Source organism: Tympanuchus pallidicinctus, unplaced genomic scaffold (assembly GCF_026119805.1).
Source record: "Tympanuchus pallidicinctus isolate F22 unplaced genomic scaffold, pur_lepc_1.0 scaffold15, whole genome shotgun sequence".
NCBI classification, from domain to species: domain Eukaryota; kingdom Metazoa; phylum Chordata; class Aves; order Galliformes; family Phasianidae; genus Tympanuchus; species Tympanuchus pallidicinctus.
The window spans coordinates 3,602,501-3,626,633 of NW_026294669.1; the positions used below are offsets into that span (position 1 = coordinate 3,602,501).

The 24,133-nt window shown below is 42.0% G+C and overlaps 1 long non-coding RNA gene across 2 annotated transcripts; it reads left to right on the forward strand.

Annotated features, from left to right (window-relative positions):
* The first annotated feature begins 10,034 nt into the window (after nt 1-10,034).
* On the forward strand, nt 10,035-17,675 carry LOC128077028 (uncharacterized). 2 transcript variants are annotated; one of them, XR_008204804.1, is made up of 2 exons: nt 10,035-10,098; nt 17,115-17,675. It is a non-coding gene; the product is annotated as an uncharacterized LOC128077028 (long non-coding RNA). The 2 variants fall into 2 exon arrangements; XR_008204803.1 differs by having other exon boundaries at nt 10,038-10,098; nt 17,111-17,675.
* Nucleotides 17,676-24,133: the final 6,458 nt, after the last annotated feature.

Below are 24,133 nucleotides of genomic sequence, written 5' to 3' on the forward strand. Positions count from 1 at the left end.
AGAATACAGACAGTGCAGAAGGTTTTCTAAACTGTCCATCAAAAGCCCACGAATTCTCAATGGCAAGTGTTTAGAGAGGCTTTGCAGTCCTCCAACATTGGAGGTTCAAAAAGTTAACAAGAACCTAAGACTTGAGCCCACATTCCACATGCATTCACTGTTGAGCCCAAACTGTAGGTATTCAAGACTATGAAAGGGAAGTCATACTGGGGGTGAGAAAAAAAAGATTTTTAAAATCCATTTGTCACTGGCATATGAAAGTAAACCTTATCTAATGCAAGCTGTTTTCTTCTTTTTTGGGGAGAACGCTGTCTCGGTATATGGATATAGTAAGCAATTTCAGTCTTGCGTGGATTTTGGGTCTAACACAGCTGTAATCTGTTGCTCTCTTTATGTAGGAGAATCTGAAGCTCTGGAGCATCATTCTTGGGTCAGACGTACTTTTTCCCGTATTCTTACAAAAGAAAGCAGAAATTTACACCTAGGCTCAACTCAAGTGCATGAGTAACACCGGAGGATTACTCAACATTTGATTTCAAGTCTTTGAATCATCAGGGCCTGAGTTACCACAATGGCAACTTTAAAATGTCAGAGCACCACCGCTGCCATGCAAACAATGCTGTTTTCTTCTTTCGCTGTTAAGAATAGGTTTGCTCATTCATAGTGCAAATAAAGGGACATCTTAAGGCCCAGATCTGCTAACAGTGAAGTCATTAAACAACTGACTTCAATTCACATGAGCAACGTTTCTTTCCCGAATAATAAAGGCAAAACCACAGCCTTAGTGAACAATTCATTACAATATTAGGGCAATGACACTGAAGTCCACAAAGTGGTTTGTGCATTCAAGAAAGACACAACCAAAGACATTCATGTATATGTGCCCTGCCAAATGGGAGCATGGGCAGGTGGGTAAGTACTTTTACCCAATAAAGTATTCAGCAAATATTATACTATTTTGAAGCGCGTAGTGAAAAGGTCTCCTTTCATGTTTTTACCCAACACTAGTATTAAATAATTGCTTTAGAAGTATTTAGGAGATGTGGTTGACAAATAATGGAGCTATAAGTGTTTGAAAATCCCGTATAGTGCATGTGCAGTCCACTGGCTCCAGACATACATCTACAATCTGGAGTTGTGCAGCCTGAAATAAACACAGCTGTGTTTATCTGAATGTGTGATCCCATGTACATGGTAGAAAGTTCAAATAAATGCACTCAGTGCGATGATGCTGTAAATGCAGCGAGCGCATTTGTCAGATGTGTGATGATGCAATCTCTTAAATAAACAGACTGAGCTGTTTGTTTGAATCCTGAGCTGCACAGACATAAAAATATATGTACATTAATTGGAGCCAATAAAATGAAATCCAAAACAGCTACAAGATCTTAATTGAACCCTAACTGAAAATTCGGTTGTTGTTCTTACACCCAGAGTAAACAAGGTCTGTGTATCGTTTTGAAGCGTATGGTCTAAAACGTAGCCAATAATTGACTAATGTAGTAAATGACTTTCAGTTCTGGTTTTAGCTGACCAACCCTGGGTTTTTCCAAAGATGGTCCTTCATCTGAGGCCAACAGTAGAGCTTATAAGATACCCCCGAGTTTTCATCTCATCATCTAGAGACGTAGTTATATTTTACAGCTCAAGTATATTTGTTTGGGATGTGTTATCTGTTTGATATTCAAAGGAACCAATCGTCTAGAAGAATAAGTTTGATGAGCTAAAGAATATCTGAAGGAGAAAGAAAAGATGAATGAATGTAGATGCTATCAAAGCTGTTGTTTTACTCTGAATTCACATTGGCTCAGCATTTCACAATAAACTCATTCAGAACATCAAGTTACTGGAAAAAATCCTCCACTTGAGAAATATGCAATAGTTACTGATGAGTCAGAAGTTGGAAGTAGTGACACCACTGTAAACAATTCAAAAGTCCTGCTTTTCTGTATTATTTGACTGCTCTGCAATCCTAAATAACATCGCTACAAAAGTGTTGTAAAGCCTTTTCAGTTGTCTTCAGCACATTCACTTTGAAAGTGTGATATGTGAGAGCGGCCTCAAGAACGGTCACTGTAGAATAAGACCATCCAGTTTCCTATGTGCTTTAAAATCTTGCCCAAAAGATGGCACTAACATTGTTTTCGGTAACATATACTGGATATAGATTTAATTCTCCCCCATTTAATATTATTTTCAAAATGGTCACAAATAGATGTTGGAAGAACATTCTCAATAAGCTCTACAACAGAATTAACCATTGCCATGTAGAGACTGAGCTTGCCCTACATCGGGAGCATCAGGTGCTGCACACAAAGCTGGTGCCCGACCAGCAGATGTATCTGTCAGAATACAGAAACTGAGCTGTGAAACCTGCCTTCCTGGACTATTGAAATCTATGCAAAATGCCATACAGTGTACCAGAACGGCATCATACACTTAAACCGTGCACTGTTGCATCTTTTGAAAATATGTTCTCACAGTGTATGTTAATATGGTTTATTTCTAGTACACACGAAGGCCATCTTTCCTCTTCCACCTCACCTGATCCTGTCTGTGGCCTTGAGGGAGGTGGGCCCCAACAGAGCTAAAAATCTGGCACTGATCTGGCAGGACCAGAGCGTGTGAGAAGCAAAGGGATCAGATGGGGTTGCCAGAATTTACAGCAGCACTGGGGAGGAAAATAATCACAGAATCAAATAATATCTCGAGTTGCAAGGGACCCATAAGAATTGTTGAGTTCCAATCCCTGGCTGCACACAGCAGCACTGAAAATCAGACCATTCCAGTACACAAGGGGTGATGAGATGTGTTGGCACTGTGACAAAGACATGGAAGGAAGTCATGAGAGAAGATAACAAGACAAACAGGTCAGTGTGAGAGGTGTGCCTGTGGAGCAAGGGCACCCTGCTTGTGCTTGTGCAAAACTAACACCAGGGGTGTTGTGGGATCTGGGAGGAACAAATAATGGGCAAAATAAAGGGCAAAAGAGGGAAAAAGAGGAAAAAAGAGGAAAAACGAAAGAAAGAAAAAGAAAAACAAAGGATCTGGAAGTAACCAGCTGCAGACAAGCGGCTGCCAAGCCTGCCAGGGCATAGAGGCCAGGAAAGGGGATACCTTTGTCTGGGAACAGCTGTGTGCTCCCACACAGGGATGCTGGGGATGTTGGGCAGTGCTGAAGGAGAGAATGAAGAACCTGGGATGGGAATGCTGCTGCATGGGGGAACCAGAGGGCAGTGAGCAGAGGAAATGGGCACAGGGTCTGGAGGCACGGCAGGGAGATCAGGAGTGGTGGTACGAGCAGATGTTAAAGGTGAGGCAATTAAAAAGTAAGGGGTGAGGGATGGCACTACTCGACACTACTTCTTTACCAGACCCAGGAGATCTGTGTCCCAGCCCTGCTGTCGCCCAACCCCAAGGTTGGCAAAGAAAGCAGCTCCTGGAGAGGGAAGCCCTGGCCACCGCTGTTACTTTTGATTTTAGTTTCCCAGAGACAGAATCCTGTCTGCCTTTTCGAGTTCTGTTTTGGTTGTTGCACAAACAATGTACAGCCCTCTGACTTGATTTATTTCATGGAAGGAATTAGGGAGAAAAGAGAAGTGTGGACCTGTGACTGTGCCGCAAAGCAGTACTGGGCGCAGCACGGCGACACGGGGGAATTTACAAAAGTGAAAAATTAGATACGGCTACCGAGGCCACCAACCACAGGTGGGTTCTCTGCCATTAACATAAAACCCCTCGGTTCAGAGGAATCCGAAGAGCACAGCCCCAATTACTGCAAGCTACCATCCCTGCTCCCGTCGAGGTCCCTGAGAAAAATCTCACACCGTGGTCGAAGGGACTAAAAATCCCCAACTGATTGCTGGGAAACTCCCTGCAACAACATCCCCGCACACAGAAAGTTTTTCGTGCTTCAGGAAATCAGATTATCTAAGTGCAACTGCTTGCTTCTGCACAGGAGAAGTGCGTGAGTGCCTGCAGCTCGTCTGGCTGTAGGAGCACCGATGCAGGAGAATACCTGGGAAAAACCTCCTACAACAGAGTGCTGAGCCAGAACGGGACTCTGCCACCCCTTCACCCCCCTCTTAATGAATTTTGCAAAAACCAAAGGGAACTGCCATCCTAACAACAGGAACTGGACAATTTGTGGTAGGTGCTACGCATGGCAGTGCTAGTAGCAGCAGGAGTGCCATGAATATGGAAGTGAGGAGCTAACAGGAGGAAGGGACATTTGGAGAGAAACATCTCACTCCACTTCTCATAACAAAAACTAGTTTTCAAATCTTCGGCAGCGAAGCAAATGGGTAGGGTGTCACTGGTTCAGCTGAAAACTCACTTGCACCTTATGGTCACCATCTGTGGTGTGGAACGTTTTCAACCTTGACGAAGCAGATTTGTCCGAGGATATTTCCTCTCTTTGAAATAAGAGAATTAGCTGGTAAAACCGGAACCCGTGTTGGCACATCTACACTCAGGCAATCTCTGGAAAAAAGTATATCATTGCCACCAGCGTCTGGTTGCCAACCTGTAAAAAGTAACACCCAGCACCCCCAGGCTGCTCCAGCTGCGTCGGTGCTGAGCAACACCAAAGGCCGCTGTCTCTCCCTCCTCCTCTTTAAAATATGAAGTGCCCCGTGAGAAGCTCATGGGAAGAAAGGCTCGTGCAGCAGGTGGTCACATCTGTGCCCGTCTTGCTGCATCCCAAACAATTTGGTTTTAAACTGAGACAGAGGATGTTTAGGTTGGATATTAGGAGGAAGTTTTTCACACAGAGGGTGGTGAGGCACTGGAACAGGTTTCCCAAGGAGGTTGTGGATGCCCCATCCCTGCAGGCATTCAAGGCCAGGCTGGATGTGGCTCTGGGCAGCCTGGGCTGCTGGCTGGCCACCCTGCACATAGCAGGGTTTGGAACTGGATGATCACTGCAGTCTTTCCATCCCAGGCCATTGTATGATTCCATGATTCTATGATTCAATTTGCTCCTGTGGAACTCTGTGGAGGAAACAGAGAGCGATGGCAGGCGTGGAAGCATGAGAAGGGGGGTGGAAGTGACACGGGTGGGCATTGCTGCTTGTGTCCCAATGAGACCCCAAAGCCCATGAGATGCTCGCCCTCCTGCTCCAGCTCAGTGGCAGGAGATTTTCCCCTGAGCCCAGCCAGCTGACGAGCACAAAACCAGCACGTGTTTCAGATATGTATGTACAGCCAAGCCTTCTTCCACTGTTGAGATGGGAGAGAACACAGACGTATAAAACATAGATGGTTTCCTTCTGATTTGCCCTTCATTCGAGAATTCTCCATTGGCTGTAATTGCATTCACAATACTGTGGCATTTGTGTATTTTTCAAATAAATGAGTGAATAATCCAAATGATGCCTTCATCTCTGGACAGAGCTTTTCGTTTTAACTCATTTAACATTTTAAAAATTTCTTAAGCATTGTAAGGAGGATTGTGTGTCAATTTGGAGGGCAGCACTGCAGACTTCTGCTGGGATTTCCCAGCATGACTTTGGGCAAACCATTACATCTGCCCTGCAAAATTCTTCAGCCTGCAAAATGGGGTCAAATCAACTTGGCACCTCAGAAGTGTATGAGAGGATGAACTCATGCCTACGTGCTGCTGAAGAACACATTTTGGGGCCAAAAGGATTCATGCAAAGGGGCAGAACCGGTGGTGCTTTTTGCTTCTAAAGAGGTAATCATGCTTTGCTTTTCCCAGCCACAACCCTGAATGTCACTGACATTTTTGGACTTTTGAGGAAGAGCATGGCCAATTGCCACTACAGCCACACACATAAAGTTCAGCCTGGTTCGACCACATTTAATCTGTTTGTTGCATGATGCTTGAATTTTACTTCTCCCAACTTCAGCATTTTTTTCCCCATGAAGAGGTGGAATCCCACTGAGTTCTGCTTCAGCGGAGACAAGTAGCATGGTTGGGCTAATTAGAATCCAATTAACGTAGACAAATTTAACTGCTTCATTTCCAGATCTGGTGGATTTCCAGATCTGGTGCAGAGTGTCACACGCTCCAGTGACACAGGAAGCACTGCAATGTGAATTAAGCATTGTTAAAAACAGGCAGCCAGAACAGACAGCACGGCAATCGTCTGCCTGCAGAAACCACAAGAAAGGGCACGGCCCTCACCATCAAGAGCTTCATACGTAACTCTGGCCTTTAAAATGCATGACAGTGACTCAGAACGAGGAAGGCAAGAAAATCTGCAGAAAAAGCAGTTTGTCACGATGTGGGATTCGTTTCTTCAACAGCTATAACCTCAGTTTCCTGATTCAGCAACTTTGATGCCTATAAATTAAAGAAATAAAGTGAAATGGCAACATGTTTGCATGGAGAGGAGGTAGAATGGCGTCCAAAAGGAGAAGCTTTTTGGTAGTCAGGAAATCTGTCATAATGTGCCTGTGTTGAAGATGAGTGGTACCAGCAGAGCTGGGAGAATCTCTGCATGACCACTGAGCTTACCAAAGCCTTAGAACCCCTCAGACACAGGAAAGGCTTGGCCCGATTTCTTTTGGGATGAATCTTCCAAACTCACACCAAATGTTTCAGTTTGGATATTGGAATCAGGTTGGGTACTGGGAAAAACTTCTTGTCCAACAGAGTGGTTGGGCACTGGCACAGGCTGGGCAGAGAGGTGGTGGAGTCACCATCCCAGGAGGTGTTTCAAGAACCATGGAGATGCAGCACTGAGGGACGTGGGCAGTGGGCAATAATGATGATAGGTGGACAGTTGGACGTGATGATCATAGAGGCCTTTTCCAACCTCGGTGATTCTGTGATTCTGTGTTTCTAAAATGCCCAAAGCCCAGCACAGGGGCTCCAAAGCAAAATCAAAATAGAGTAGATAAATAATAAATTAAATAACATAAGTTAAAGCCTGCTGGAAATGAAAACTGATTAGCCAGATTTCACAGAGGGCTTCAATTAAGTCTGTTTCTCATTTTTGTTTATCTATATTTAATACTGATAAATAATGTTATTTCATTACAATTCTCTGAAGGGTGTTTCTAGTGTTTCTTAAAGGGATAGCCAGACTTGAAGAAAAAAACAACAACCTGTGCTTCAAGTAATAAGATAGTAAAATGGAAAAAGCATGTTTTCTGCACCCTGTTCCCATTCTGACTTTGCAGCTGCTACAGAGGGAGCTTTGCCCTGAGTCCCATCCTCTCCCCATTTGCAAAGCCTGCAATATTGCCTACTGCTGAGTTTAAATGCTGCACTCATGATTCATTTATTCACCTCAAAGTTAAGAGAAGAAAGCCCAAGAAGCCCAGTTCTATTTTATATTTACAGAAAAAGGATGCAAATATTAAAAATTTGCTTCTCACCATTCATTTAGATTGAGAAGTAATAGCCTTAAATAATGCTGAGGAGGGTCAGGTTGGATATTAGGGAAAATTTATTCTCTAAAAGAGTGGTGATGCAGTGGCACAGTAGCCCCGGGAGGTGGTGGGGTCACAATCCTTGGGGTTGCTCCAGATCTGTGGGGACATGGCAGTGAGGAATATGGCAGTGGACATGGTGAGGTGGGTTGGGAAACCAGTGGTCTTTTTTAACTTCAACTACTCTGTGATTCCATGATTAGATTTAGGAGGCAACAACTAGCAATTGGGAACATTTGATGGCTCTGATCTTCATAAACAGCCATGTTCAGAGATCAGTGTGATATCCCAGAGCCCTCAGTATTTCCCCAGCACACCTGTTCTCTAATCAAAGCCCATGCAAGGTGACAGGGCAGCACATTAATGGATGGAAAGAGCTGGACACTGGGCAGTAGCACATGGGTGAAGGTTGCATTTCCACATTCCTCCACAGGTCACCCTCCTGGTCTCGGCAACCTGACAGCCACATACTGCATTACTTCACTAACACAGAAAGCTGCACTACGTTTCCTACAGCTGCCTAATGCTGTTTAATTGTGTTAATTTAATACAGGTGGGCTCCACAGCAGGCTTTGCCTCAGGCCCAGCTAAAAGGAGAAAAGCAGGGAGGAGAGAGGTGGTGGGTTTGCTGTGTTAGTGAGAACTCAGTTATGGGGAGGGAGGGGAAGGGTTGGAGTCTGTCCTTACAAAATAGCACAGAGTTTGTTGGATTTGTGGTTTTGAGGCAATACACAGTGGTGGCTTCACAGACTAGAAGGCTCTAAGTTGTTGTGGAGGCTGTTTTGCTTGCAGATTTTTTGCAGAATTTCTAATTTCTGAGCCCAGGTGACTATCAGATGCTTTGGAGAGATGCAGGGAGCATTGCTGTTGCACTAGGATGCCCTTGTTCCTCCTGCTACACCTATTTGTCTGATGGTTTGCAGCCCAGGCAGAGCTGTGCCTTTAGATGGGCTGCTGGATGTCTGAAAAGTTGTGAGCAGGTGGGAGTGCTCCTGAAGCTCACAGGGTCACAACTGAGACTCAGTTCTCAGTGTGCTGAAGGCAGATGCCCAAAGATTCCATAGGAAGTAAAGATGGAAAGCCTTGTTTCTGTATGCCCTCTGTTTTCTCAGACTGTTTCCTAGTCTGAAACCCAGGTCCGAACCTAATGCTTCTTCTGCATGGAAAGGAAGGGCTATGGCTTCCTGCTTGTTTCTATGGCTCTCCAACAGGTACTGCAGATGGGTCTGTGGCCACTTCCATCTCAAGCTTTGGCCTCTCATCTCCTGCACAAGTCCCCCAGCATTGTGATGCTGTACACTGATGAACACTGCATAGCTCCCGGAAGCAAGGGAAGAAAAAGCAAATGGAGATATGGCTTCATGTTGTGAGTACTTGCCAAGATGGGGAAGCCTAGGTTGTCATTCCTGGAAAGCAGGATTTTCCCTGTTGCTAAAAATGTGCCTGCATGTCTCAGGAACAGTGAGTGGGAGAGAGTCCCCCATTCCCACGTGGGTGCTCTCTCTGTGGGGCAGCACAGCCGTGCTCCTGTGCCACTGCACTGTGAGCTGCTCTGCACCACGTGTTTGAGTCCAGGATAGACAGAGAACTGACTAAAGAAAATTAAGCTCCACCTTGATGTCCCACTTTTCTCAGGCTATGTTTTTGCAACTTGATAGCAGATGGTATGTCTTAGGTACATCACTTCAGAGATGCCAAGTGATGTACTATCTATCAGTGTTTTTGTTTCGTGATGAGGGAAATTTTTGACTCCTGCTTACACTTGGGAGCTGCAATGTGGAGACAGGTGTGATGCTATTCCGTAGTGCTGTATCATCTACCCAGAGCTCTTATGTCTATTTTTAATCTGGACACAATGGGAGCTATTAATTAGGGAAGCGTGTCTGGGTGTTTCACACAAACTGTGTATGCTATAATGGTATATTAGAGCATCTTAATTTTCTTTAGAGGCTACAATTAAGGGTAAGTTTGGTTTTATCAAATAAAAGAAAAAGAATCATAGTGCAAACAAAGGTTGCAAATAAAGGGGAGCCAAGTCATAGGAGGATATGTATGTGATTCCAGCCCAAACAGCTTAACATGTGCATCGTGTCCATCCACTATAGAGGAGACATTTCATGCTCCTCTTTAAGGGCATCAGCTTTGAAGTGAAGACTGTTCAAGGCATCTCAACAACAGCTTCACTGTAACTGCAGCAGGACAAATGGTGTGATCTCATACTGTGTGAAGCTATGATGTAATGAAGGAAACGAAGCAAAATACATCTCAATGAGGACTTAAAAATGTAAGTGTTTGGTGTATAGTTGCTGTTTTTAAATGTGAGGATGATGACAATGCTGGACATAACTGCTTTATTATTATTATTATTATTATTGTTATTATTTCACTATGTGTTGCCAATCCCTTGGTTTGCATCTCGGCCTTAATTTACTACAGTGCTTTCCTTTAACTGCACATCAGGTTGTATGGGGATTGCTGAGTCCAGGCCTGAACCACTGACTGAGCACCTGTGGAGAGGATCAGTCAGCCCTGGGAGCACAGGTGAAGGCAATTCCAGTGTGTGACTGGAAGGGATGCAGCCTTGCTGTATCTCAATTAGACCTCATTTAAGGGCTGACTGCCACTGAGAAGGATTTCTTTCTGGAGGTTCCTCCTTGATGAAGGTTTCCCCTATGAACCTGGAATCTTCTGATACAGGTGAGCGATCCTTTTTTTCCCTCTTCCTTTATACCACCTTTCTATTGTGCCGATCCTTTTGTTATCACACCTTTGTTGTAATGCCTTTCCCATTGTATTGATCTGCCTAGTTGCTACGTAGATCATAGTCCTGGATGCTTTGGGTGGACTTGGACTGTTGAATAGATGTCATCTAATTTTACTGCTTTGTGGGATGGTAAAGAAAGAGCCTTTCCACAATGAAATGCATTTTGTTGAAGACCTGGAATTGAACTGTTATGTAAGAAAGTATTGAAAACCAGAGAAAAACACTATGAAGTAGTAACCAATTGATAAGGTCTGTGGCCTTGGCTTGCTGCTGGGGGGAACTGGTGGTACTCAAGGGGCTGAGCAGACTGTGGAGTGAAGGGCTGTTCTTGGAAATAGTGAAAGGTGCTTATGGATAATCTGGGGGATTGCAGCTGGAACTGGGAGGTCTCAGGGATTTTAATGAGGTTTATCATACTGAATGTCAGCAGTTGCAAGCATCCTCAAGCATCCTCAAGTGGGAGGTAGTCTGTCCTCAGGAGTGCTAGCAAAGAGGTATCAGTGAGAGCCAACAAATGTTAGAGACTTGCTATTGTGTTTTAAATGAGTTCTTTGACCTATAGCTTCATCTGCCATAGCTTGAATGATCATTACAGGCTGAACATTAGGTATTTATGTTCCTTTAACAATCTGTAATAAGCTATTGGGACTGATTTTGACGTGCACACTGAAGTTATTGCTTTCTTATCAATATCACGGTACATTTATCAGCAGAGAATGATAATTGCATTGCTATGTATATAACTGATGTTGTAGTGGGGCATTCTCTACACTGCACGCAAATTGAATGCATTTCATCTTAAATACAAACCTATTAATTAAAATCGGAGAGAAACAGAGAGCTTTGAATTGCCACCTAGGAGGCACCTCTGAGCAGCATCTTCTCCATTAAACAACTTAGAGCCTCACACAACATCCTACCCAGCTAATGTATTTATTTTAAAAGGAAGGAAGAAGTGCATGGCCAGAGGCCGGCAGGGCTGCAATCAAGGGCACAAGAAGCAGGGCTGATGAGGCTGCTGTAAAAGGCTGAGAGCACATTTCTGTACTGCAGCAGGCATTGAGCAGCATCTGCTGTGGTTGTGGCAGCAAGAGTAGCTTTCGTTCCGTTCCTTGCTTTTCACACACTAGTAACTTAGACAAATGCACTGCATATGTGGACACAGGTAGTCATCTGCACTTCTCAAAGGTATCCAGCCAACTCTGGGTTTTAATTACTTCTACATTAATTTCCTTCCAACCTGGCTTTTTTTTTTTTTTTTTGAGCCAGTGATGTACTAAATATGAGGCCAGACTTCAAGAAGGAAAGAATTTAAAGCAAGAATTCCTTTTTAAAATGACAGATCTTAACTCAAATTTAGCAGAATACGCAGGCATATATGCACAAGGGAGGAGAGCTTCAGTAATACAGGAACAGCACAGGTCTGGGGAGGATTTCCCTGCCACAGTTTAATGGAAATCATAAGAGAATGAGTCAGACCATACTTGAAAACTAATTGCCCATTATCCCAGTGTGATGATAGTTAACATTAAGATTTTCTGCTGTTCAGGTTAGAAAAGCACTGAAATGCTGTTATCTTTATCAACTGCCCACAGGGTAATAGAAATGTAGTAAGAACTTGCTGGGAGAAGGTGCAGTTCTCAAGGACTGCCTCTGCTGGCAGGACATAAGGGGCAAAGAAAGGAACCGTGCCTTGTGCCAAAGCAAAAGCTGTTGCTCAGGAATATTCTACACCATACAAGATCCCTTTGCCACAAGCTGAAATAAGGCAAAATGGAGTCTGGTAAGGAGAAAAACCAAGCACTATGGGCTAAAAGACCGGGTACTATGATAGAGAAGCTCTAGATCTGGGATTGGCTACATCTGGAATTATAGCTAGAAGTAAAGGTTCAATATTAAGAATCAGGGCAAGAAATAGTAACTGTCAGTCTTCTTAGTGAATTTATCAGGATTTTCTCTTAGCAAAAGAGCAAACACCTGCACAAGTGTATTTCTGAATCCTCAGTATTGCTGGCCAAACCAATAGGGCAGTGCACAGGGAGGGATGGGGAGAATGACAGAGAGGGTGTAGAGAGGCTACTCCTCCATTACACCCAACTGAAGTATGGTACTGTGAACTGGAAGAAACATTGTGTAGGTATTAGGTATTACTTTCCTGTATGCCTAAATGTCTCACTGTGGTATTTTCCTAAATAACCATTATTTTCCTCCCCCTGAGCGGATTTTCCTTGTTTGAGATGCAAACTCATGCTTTGCAAAACTTCCTTGCTACCACAGAAGGGTGCTAAGGGAAAGTAGTAGGCTTTTCTCAGCTTTGGGTATAGAGTAGGTGACAACTGTTAATTTCCAAAGTATCTCTTGTCATTAGAATCCACTCACTTTTCCTTCCAGCAGACCAACCGAGGGGCTGCATGCATTCAACCCAAAGCACTGCAGTCAGCTCCTTCCCAATTCCTACTGCAGTGCTTCCCATCTATGAATAGCAATCCCCACAGCTGGACCAGCCAGAGGGAGAGGGGCAGGACTTTCTGCCTTCTCTTTCGTGTGCACAGATGGAGGCAAGAAGAGGTCTGCTTTAGCTTTTAAACCCGACACTGTAGCTAAAGTTGCTTTTCAACTTGAATTAACAGCGTCCCCTCCGCGTGCCCTGCAAATTGATGTGGCCATGCTTCCACATTAGTTGGTAATGTATTCTGTGCTAATAATGTAATTATTTAGAAAACGCTCTCTATCACACAAAAGATATCAAAAGGCAAGCATAATCTAGGTAAGATCTTGTTCCATTAGCAACCCCCCCTCCTCCCCAACAGCCACGTGTAATTTTTTCCAGAAGTGACTCAAGAATTCACCTTGTGATACACTGACTTGTACAAAATAGCTGCTCGTACATGAAACTTGTAGCAAGGAACTCCAAGAGAGCAGCACTACATTGAAAACAACTGTGGGCTTTGCTCTGAAACCTTTCTTTCCCTCACACCTGCTGCACTGGCACCTGCGGTCTTTCCCATTCTTGTCAAATGTTTCCAGTTTGAGATGAGTAATTGTGCCAGAATTCAGAAGAAATGTTATACTTAATACCGTATTACCGCAATAAAGATCTTAAACACTTTTATTTGCAAAGGTTACTATGACAGCTGTTCAGCTGAATATATTTTCAAAATGGATATTTATGTTCTTACACAGCTATTTGAATTCTTTTTCTTCCTGGGTTGTATCTGAAGCACTTTTTTTTTTTTTTTTTTTTTAATGAGATTTGGAATGCTTTTCATTTCTTAATTTATCTGGACCATTCTGCTTAATTGCTAGAAATCACTTCTATGTAAGGTATGTACATCTTCCACCTTCAATTTTTAATTGACTGCAATTTTATTTGCTGTACCTTTTTCATCTTATCTTAATTGATGGTGCTGTGACAGTTCCTTTTTAAATAGCAGGCAGGAAAGACAAAGTGTTTTCATACATTTCAAGGCCATTATGGCTTTCGAGCCCATCATCTGCAGGAGGCAGATCGCAGACATTTACACAGCCTACCTCAATTTTGAGTTATTGAGTCTGCAGCTCAGGAACTTCTGGCGGAGCTCAAACATATCTTCTAGGAAGTTTTCCAATTTCAAAGACTTCAAGTGACAAAAAATATCCCACATTCCATGCGTAGTATCCAAATGTTAAATTGTTCTAACAGTTAAATTATGTGCAATGTTAAAAATTTACACCTCATTTCTGATATAACTTTTTCAGCTTCAGTTTATAGGCAGACGGCCGTATTACGCCTGCATCTATCTTGTGATTAAAAGCACTTCCAGGATTGTGTATCTTCTCTGATTTATTCAACAGGCTCAGATGTAGGCTGAAATAAACGGCATATAACTGCGAAAGGATTTTTCAAAAGATGATTTGGATGCACAGTGGTCAGCAATGAAGGTAGTTGCAAAGAGAAAGGTGAAGTGCTATAGGTATGGAGAAGGGATGAGATGTCCAAGGGAGGGATTAGTGCATGAGAAATTCTCCATCCACCATAATTGTTTTAATGACAGTCAAGCCAGTCTGTGACTAAATTACCCTGCTTCTTTTCTTCATTGTCTTACAGATTTCCTGGAAATTGCTTTTGGGCACCAAGTGGGTGATGTGAACACGTTAGGTGTTGTACACACGGAAGAGAAGAGCAGGGTAGCAAAACAGGCTGCCCAGAAAGGTTGTGGATGCCCCATCCCTGGAGGTGTTTAAGGCTCTGGGCAGCCTGGTCTAATATTAAACGTGGAGGTTGGTGGCTTTGCCTGTGGCAGGAGATCAGAGATTCATGACGTTTGAGGTCCCTTCTGGGCCATTGTATGATTCTATGAAACTGGGGCAATGAGAGTTTAATGAACACCTCATGAAAATTTGCTGGTTCAACACTGTGACCAGCAGAGCTGTGTCTGAACTGCTCTTCTGCCATGGTCCCATGCCAGTTCTGTCTCCTCACCACAAACTTCCTCCTAGAGTTTTCCATGAAACCTCAATTATCCCACTTGATGTAGTCAGACCTTTTTCCAGCAAATGAACGTGAGGGCCTGAAGCTGTCTTTGGGAAAACATGTTCTTCTCTCATGCAAGGTTTCCAATGGCAAAAATACCTCAAGGATGGGGAGCCCAATGGGAGCTGACACAAGGTAGTGCTTTAAATCTGCCCATATTAATGGTAGAACAAAGCAAGAATAAAGGTGTGGTGCCATCTCATAACACGTTTGCATGCTGGCCTTGCAAACATATCTCAGATTGTTTTGAAGTGGCCAGTTCCAAAAGCATGAGGATAAATTGGAGTGATCTGACCATCAGTCATGACAAAATGGTCTCAGAGGTATCGTAACCACCATATAAGTCCTTCAGGATTGTTCCTGTTGCTGTGTTTTGTCTGGGCAGCCAAAACTTCTATAAACAGGAAATGGCAGACTTCAGATGATTTCTCTGCTTGAATACAGATTGGTTCAAGCCTTAGAGATCATCGCCCTTCTGACAAACAAGACTCATTTATGTGAATATTCAAAGGTGATTTAACTGTCGTGACTACCTAAGGACTTATGTATGCACTAATTAGTGTACTTAGCCTATATGTCCTGCTCCAGGAGCTTTGGACAGCAATATACTTTTCATTCCTTATGCTGCTAGGAGTCCTGTTTTTCTTTCTGAAACTCTTCTCCTATAAATACCAAAGAAAAGTATAGTTTGTGCAATAGTTCCAGAGATATCAGTTGACCCAGACTGTATTTGTTTCCCTGAGCCATGTTTATAGCACTCAGGGGAAAACTGAAGTTTCAAAACCAGAACATCTATCCTCTGACAAATCTGCTGAACTGTGGAGCCTTATTTCCTGAGTTCCAGGTATTTCTTTTGGACTAGACACAGTAACACTTGTACATCATTCTGAGTCATTGCCTGTGCATATGTGCGCATTACATCCATTTTCTCCTGCACTGACAAGACATTGCCAAACATTTTAGCTTAAATAGAGCTGTATCTACAGCATCATTTTTTCACACGCGTTTTAGCGCAGTGAAAACTGAATTCTGATTTACAACCTTTTGGAATTTGTTTTTCACAGAGGTTTATGCCAAAGATGTTTTATTCATATAGAACGCATGCCTGGCATTTGTTTCATTAAGATATTAAACTAGCACTTCATTTGCTCTCACCTAAGAGATCAGCCACGTAGATGATTCCTAAGCCAGGGTCTGCAGTGGGCATGGCTAAGTGACTCAGAAAATGGCCTGTGACCTCATCTTTTGCAGCTATGACTGGGCAAGCCCACTGTTCAGAGTCCTGATTCAGTGGCAATTAAATAAACCAGAAAAGCACCCAACCCCACCCATTGCAGCTGGAGCTTTGTCTGAATGTGATAAGAGATCATTAATTTTCAATTTGACCTCAGCCTATAATGTTCAAGTGGCCTCTTTGTTCTCGTAGTGATGTTACAACCGAGGTCTGAGTCAGGGGAACTGGAAAGGAAATATTAAAATAGTCCTGAAAACTCCTTAGCCTTGTGATCTCGCTCCTCCTCACTTTGTGATTGTGCACACCTTATTCAGTGGACAATCACGGCTGCCCAATGTGGATTTCCTGCTGCTGACTGTTTCTCTCTCAGAGCAAACAATAGTGCTTCACAAAGGTGACCGATTGTGCAAGGCTAATAATGAATATTGAAACGCTGCAGCAAAAACATGTTGTGAACAAATGATAGGCTGAAGTTTATTTATATCGAATGTCTGTGAGTAACATTTGTCACAATTTACAAGCAGAATAAAAGCTGAAATTCACTGATTAAAGTGTTCCCTATGAATAGCTCTTACTGCTCTGAATTCAAAGATGTATTTGAAGAAATTGTTATTACAATTCACTGCTAAAAGAGCTATTGTGAACCTATGGGCACACCAACAGCTGTCTATGGAAAATTATTATTATCAGAGAATAGAAAATGTCCTATTTTTAACAGATAATCCCAGAATCTGGATTGAATTAGAATGAAGGAGGGCCCATCTTTCACATCCTTTTTCATTCAGGCACTTGGCAAGCTGAGACTTTACAGAATGTAATTTAGAATGCTTAAATTGTTGTTTGTTAGTGGTGGTTTCTCATTGTAACACCTCGGATGAGTAGGCAGAGGACCTGTGTTTGAGTTATCCTACAGATGCACAACCACTTATCCCAGCCCTCAGGTGTCTTAGGTTTCTGTTTGGGTTCACGGGTTTGAATGCAAGCAGTATCTTGGGGGGTTAGGGTAGTTTTACCATGTTGTGTCCCCCTCCGCCCTGCATTTAAGCAAATCCAGTTTTCCATTGTTTCGTGTTTTGTACTGAAACAAAACATTCAGATCGGAAGGATTCTCTTCTTCTCATAGAATTAACGTGACTGTGTGACATCAGAATTAGGACCTGCACTCATTAGATGCTTTCTCTTTATGGATTTTCTGGAGGAAGAAATCCTGTTGCAGGATTGTCCCATTACATCTAAGGAAAAGGCACACGTGATATCCCAACTGCATCTTCAGACTCCTTCATGATAGCTGGGAGACCTGCTCAGAAGCCTGTGGAGCTTTGTGCTTCCATAGCAGGCAAAGGAAACTCCTTCTGATGGAAACTTTCTGTTGTTCAGCCCCCACTCTGCCTCTGCCTGCCAAAAGGAAATCAAGAAGGAGGCAGGACAGAAAAAAAATGCTTTCACCTCTGACTGCTGATGCCCTGCCCTTTGCAGAGCAGAACAAGACCCTGTTTGTCCTGGCTCCGTTTCTCAGTGCACCTTCAGAAGGTGCAAGAGCTTCTGAAATGTCTTTCTGCTCAACAGAAAGGAGTGAGGGGTTGTAATCTGAGCACAAAGCAGGCTCCCCATGTGGAAAGTTAAATGTCCCGACTTCCTGATATGTAAATTCTTGTTTGCTCACACTGTTCGTGTAAAAGTAGTATCTCATCTCTAGAATGTACTTCCAGCCTGACTGCAACCCTGCATTTCTTTGTGTGCTGTGGGAAATAGGGAGACATGCACAGACTGATCCAAAAAGGCATGGGCACCAAGGGAAGAAAAAGCCTTCTGAGAAGCAGTGGCATAATGATTGCTTGCCAAAACATATGTAAAAAAGAAAGAAAGAAAGAAAAAAAGAAAGGGAAATAAAAAGGAGAGATTTCTGTTAACTAGCAAATAATAGGACTTAATAATTTTGCAGACTCTAGGTTTTACATGCCAAATAACTCTGACCTCAAGGAATGTTTTCCCTCTAGACCTGAACAATATTATGCAAGTTTAAAGGTATCAGAAAGGTATGGCTCAGCTGGTTAGTAAGGTATTTGGTCACTTCCTATCAGAGTCAAACATAGACTAATGAAAAAAAATAATTGCTCCTTCTTGATACTGCCTATTGGACTCGTAAATATATGTAGACCTTCTGGTGGGAAAAAAGAAAAAAAAAAGAAGTGAATGTGGGTTCAACTAAGTTTCAGCTTCCTGATGATATACGTTCAGACAATCGGGGAAAACAAGCAATATTATCTATGTTCCACCACATTATGTGGCCTACGTGAACAGCTCAGGCAGAAACTGAGACCGATAACACTTTCTAAATACCTAGACAGAAGAAAAACATCCTTTGAAATACTTTTGAAGACAAGCCATGATCTTGAGTAAATTTTCTGCTGGTCAGTGGACAGTGTGGCACTGGTCTCCAGTATTTTTGCACTTCCCAGTTCTGGTTCAATCTGCAGCACTGTCAGCTAGCTGGTTCATCTATACTTGAGTGATTATTGCTAAGCTGCTGGATGTAACTGCAAATACTGTGAAGAGTTCATCCAGATCTGCACTTTGTACTGCAGTTGTTTTGAATATGTGTATTTTTATTGCTTTGTTTTCTTATCCAATATTTAGTATCGTGAATGACATATTAATTAACCAAATTCAGAACTGGTTAATCCAACAACTGGAAGGCTTATATTTATCATTGTTCAGTGATACTACCCAAATGTCGGCTCCTAGCTTGAAAAATTCCTCTGAACTAGTAAGCCAGAGAATAATAAAGATACTATAATTTTCTTTTACTAAAATAAACAGAATATTTTCTTAGTTAATTGTTTACATGTCTTACTCCTGTCACTTTTTTCCTTTCATCCTTATTTTTCTTGTTTTCCTTTATTCATATTTCATCTCTTGAACTCCTTATCTCTCTAATCCCTTATCCTTTATGTTCTTGTTTTATCTCTCATTCCACCACTTTATTCCATGTTTCCTAAGCCTATCTCCTTTCCCATGCTAGTCTCCCCAGGCTTTAAATGCCCTCTGAACCCTTTTCCCTTTCCCCCAGTTCTGTACCTTTCTCTTCTCTTTCATTTTCCTTACAGCAATCTCAGCAGAACAATGCTCGAAGTAGAGCTGGCAAGCTGACAAAACAGAACACTTGGAAAGAAAAGTTTACTCAAAGACACGCATATTTCTTTTTAAAAAGTATATATCTATAGGAAGGTGTTGCCAAATCATCTGCTTTGTCAGATGTGAAACTTTGAGCAATACTCTTTCTGCAGTGCTGATGTGAGGGAAGGGGCAGGAAGCACTGTCAGGTCGCCAGATGAGTACGGTTAGGTGGGATTCCTAAGTGCACGTGACAGCAGTAATTCAGGATATTATTTCTTATGTAAAAATAGCCATGCAAAATTAACACAAAGGGTTTGGTATAAAAAGATAAAAGCCAGGAAGCTCAGGGGCTGCGCAGCTCTTTTTATCTCGTTTCATTTTGGTTAGGGGATTGTAGGGAAACAGCAGAAGAGATAGAGTGTTTATATGAAGACATCTGGGCCAAGGTGTAGTCACAAAAAAACGTTATTGTATTGCTGCTTATCAAATGGCTGATCTGGGTAGGAAGAGGACGTGAACGTGAAGGAGATAAGCTTGGGCTGGGGACACTAGCATGGGGACACACAGCTTGAGAGGTGAACCTGGAACAAGCTGTGCAGTGGTGGTTACGTATATCGTGTGAGATGGTGGGTACACAGAGGAAAGCAAAATTCAGCTGTCATTTGCACACCAGTACTTTTGTTACTGTGGGTTAAGGTATACCAAAGGAAGGGCTCTCTCTCTGTTCAACCAAATGAAGCTGGAGTGGCTTCAGCTGGCAAATATCTATTCGATTGCATTGATTTAGGCTGGATTTGAATTTTGCTCCTGGAAATACAACAGTGATGTGAAGAGAGCTGTAGATGGGATTTCTATTCCCATCCCCGCTACCCGAGCTGATGACCCTGAGCCTTGACTTGCATTCCTAATAGGATAGACCTTCTTTTGTAGGAATTCTTTAGCACCTGTAGGTTATACATTCAATTAGCATCTATATCCTGAACTGAGCTGAGTTGCACCAGCTTTGAAAAAAGTAACAACCAAATGGCTAATTAGGTCAAATTTGGGGCGTATCAAACTTGACAGTGTCTGGCTTACATCACTATGGATTTACATAATGGAACTTAACAGCACTGAAGAGTCTGTTGTGTCAACTCCGATGACTGTAAGAAAGGATTTTTTTTTTAAACATAAAATATTCACTCAGAAGAATATCCTCCCAATACATTTTCCATCTATGCTGTGCTGTGCCTATCACTGCTCATTACCTGGCCTACTACCACAGTAGTATTTCAATCAGTTATTTTATTTTTCAGAGCTCAGTAATCAGCATCAGCAAGCAATTGTTTAACAAATTTCCTCTTTAAAACCAAAGCAATTTTTCAGCTAAACCAGAGCTATTTTTCAACAGGGGAGAGAAGGCAAAAACCATAAAGGCTCAAGTAAATGCCCCAGGTAGTTTTTTTCCAGAGATATTACCTATGATCAGTGACCAGTCAAAACAAAACAAAACAACAAAATCTTAAGTTAATAAAGTTTTATATTCTTACTGCGGCTTCCTCTGTCTTCTAGCAGCCCATCCTGTACATCAAAGGTCACAAAGAACACAATGAGTCACTATCAAAACCAAAAGAATGCTTCGTGAACAATTACTATACATAAATTGCACCCTGGTATTTCATTTCTGTGCCAACTCACAGTAATACAGCCCATTTCCTCTTCATTTTTTTTTTCTTTCCCTGCAGCTTTTGTCCGTAATAGCAAACAGCTTTGTTACTCTGCTCACAGAGCTTGAGTTTTTTTTGATACTTACACATTTCTCTGTTTGAGTGGTGGGCAGCAGCAGTGTGACAGCTTTTGCTACAGCTCTTTAAGCTGCATTTCTTTGGTGTCAGTTGTGCAGAGCCCTCACCAATGCTTTAACGCTGCCAGGCTTTGTAGCCAAAAACATCATTAGGAACACTGAAAGGGTCCCCTCTGAAACCAAGAATCAAAGTGCCCCCCGGAGAGAAATCAACCATGCATTAGCTCATGTCCTGCAGAGCAACTCAGCACTGTGCAGCTGTGAAACCTGTGCGGATCCCTTAATACATGCTATTGTTGGGAGGACTGTCCTCAGGATCCATTAACCCAGTTCAGAGGCAGAGAGAACCCTACAGTCTCTTAATATCACACGTGTGGGACAAAACAGGCCTTCTGTGTGGAGTCAGAAATACGTGAGTGATCATCAGCCTTGGCAGTTCATTTCATATTGCAGTTCCCAGCTTTCCTCCTTCTGACGATACCAAGTGTCAATGACTTTTGTTGCAACCCTCTGAAAGACAGAGATGTTCATCTACTCCCAGTTTAGTACCCGAGAAATAAAAACTCTTCAACGTTTTTGATGAAAAAGTACTGTGAAGTCAATTAATTGCTTTTCAGAAGGCACAATTTGTGTCCTTGTGTATGTGTGGATTTGCAATTAAGTAATGAATGAAAAATTAGATTGATATGGTCATTGTGTCACTACCTACACATTTGAATTCTGCATGCTGGTCAGTTTTTAAGTAGTCTTCTGGTTCATATTTATTGCCTTGAACAAGCAATAGAAAGCTGCGATGACAAGTAGCAACAACTGGCATTCTCTCAACAATTCCACAATAAGAAAAGAGGGAAGTAAGATAATATCAGTCAGTTTCCTTCTGAAGAGGTTTGGTTAGATCAGAATTTTTCGTTTTAGAAAATTACAAAGCAAAAACACATCAGATTACAATTCTACCTAGGATGGGAGGAAGATAGCAGATATTGTTAATGTTCTGAAAATAATTACACCCCATTGTACCCAGTTCTAGTAAAAGGTGTATTGAAAGGAAATGCTGCTTTTTTGCCTCTTGCATTGTGAGAATCATTTGAACACCCTTTGCTTCAATTTCTGAAAACAGAAGGAAGCAAGTGTAGGCTCTCAGCTCATCTGGCTGTATGCTGAAATACAGGACCTGCAGCGAGGCCAAGGGCTTCGATTTTTCTGTTGATAATGTTCAGATCAGCTGCTGATATGAAAGTATCTATAAGAAGGGAAAGTAACTGTTCTTACCATGCTCTTCACAAGTTTGATGTCTAGACTTTCTTTCTTTAGTCCATTATGGACTGTGTGTAAACTTGCATGCATTTGCCCATTCAACTTCCAGTTTTCAATCTGTGAAACAGGGGTGGTAGCACTTACATATCTTTAGGGATTAAGATCTAATCCTGGAGGGGCTCCAGACTGGCAGCATTTTATACTCATAAAAAGCACCACTAAAACACTTGTGAACTGTACTGACAGGTCCTTACAAGCCTGGGATATATTTTTAAAATGCTGTTATATGTGAATAATATTATCGTGTAAATCATATAAATTATTAATTATTAATAAAAAATGAAGTGTATTTAGCATCCCTGAGTGAAAGCTTCTATAGGAGGCTAATTCATAAATCTTCAACAAAGCATTTGTAGTTCTGTATATTCTCGGTTGATTAATTTTGCAAACTTGCACATACACATTTAATCTCCATTTTGCATATGCTTATACCTATCGGCAAATTACAAACTGCATATGTGCTGTGGAATTTGCATACATCCAAAGAGAAGGCTCACTTCTGCAGAGGGACTTTTACAAGTGTGACCTCTCCTAAGTTATACAAGTAAAATATAGAAAACTCTCTGTCACTTAGAATGTAGAGCAAAAACGGTGATGAAAGCGCTTGCTCGTGATTGAGAAAACAATACATTCTTCAGTCCTTCCATGCAAAAAAAATCTGCTTTTTTTGCTTTTTTTTTTGTTTTTTTTCTTTTCCTTTTCCTCCTGCTCTCGCACTAACTGAATGTGGGTGGAAATCAGTAGAAACAGAAAGGGTCATGTTTGCTCCTCAAAATTTGAAGACGGTGTTTTTTTCCTTTGCCACAGATGCTCCGTGCTCATCAGTTGTGTACTCCTGAGAGAGAAAAGAGAGAGAGAAATTGCCAATAACATTGGTAACCTTAAGTGTAGGCATGCATAAAAATTTGCTGAAAATTGGGTTGTGGTACATGTTCTTATTTTAGATTTGCCCTTGTTAACGTCTTTTTAATAAACAGGTGCATACACTTCCCCAAGCTGTCACTGTTGTTTACCCAGTCTGTACACTTTATAAATCTACTAATGGAATAGACCCAATCATCCTAAGGATCTGCTTTAATAAGCTAGAGTCTCAAAGTTTTCAGGAAAATACTTTCTGGTAATAAAGCTCTGCTGGAAGAGTGGATACAAGCTTTGCAAGGTTTGCTTTTAAAGATAAGAAGCAAGTGACACAATTTCATTTGTTAGTTGGGCACAATGTAATACACAGAGTTCCACGCATACTTGACATTCAGATCAGCAACAAAGTGGGATGGATAGAGGGGAAACAAAATTAAAAGGTGTAAGAAAGGTGGAAAAGGCTTTTCTAGCCCAGTCTGAAAGAACCACCCCAGCTGTTGGACACTGCCACTTCCTCCTTGGGAGTACACAGTTCTGTTGATGAAAAAAATCACATTGAAATAATTTGAGGCAGGCATTTCATGTCTGCAAAGAAGAGAGACGTTCCCTAGAGAGTCTAACTTCCATTCTGGATCCCTCTAAGGGGACAAAACACTTACAGGTGCAGTTCAGATCACTGTTTTAGGAATACAAACCTCATTCATTGGGTCTATCTGGAGCAGCAACTCCAGATAAGCTAATAGCTACCATCAATGTGTTAGAGAGATTGATACCCGTACAATAGTAATTACTTTGCTATTGAAATAAGTAAATAAATTAAGGGTATATAATTAACTGTAGTTTCATCTCATGAGCTTTCAAATTGCATCACTGGAGATCAGTATTGTCCGATTGTAGACAGCAAACACTAATTGCTTAAATTTCTTGTAAGTAATACCACGGGAAGAGTTCCTCCATTTAATTCTTTGCTAAAGGTGTCAGCTCAGTAGCCCTGGAGAATGTAATCTATATTACTTATCTCCAGAGAAGTGGAGGGAATGAAAGTAGGAAAATGAACTTTCCCTGTCGAAGTTATCACTGTTTCTCAGAGTCAGATGGTTAACTCCACACTTTGATGTTTCATTTTCACAGAGATACCACCGGCAGAGG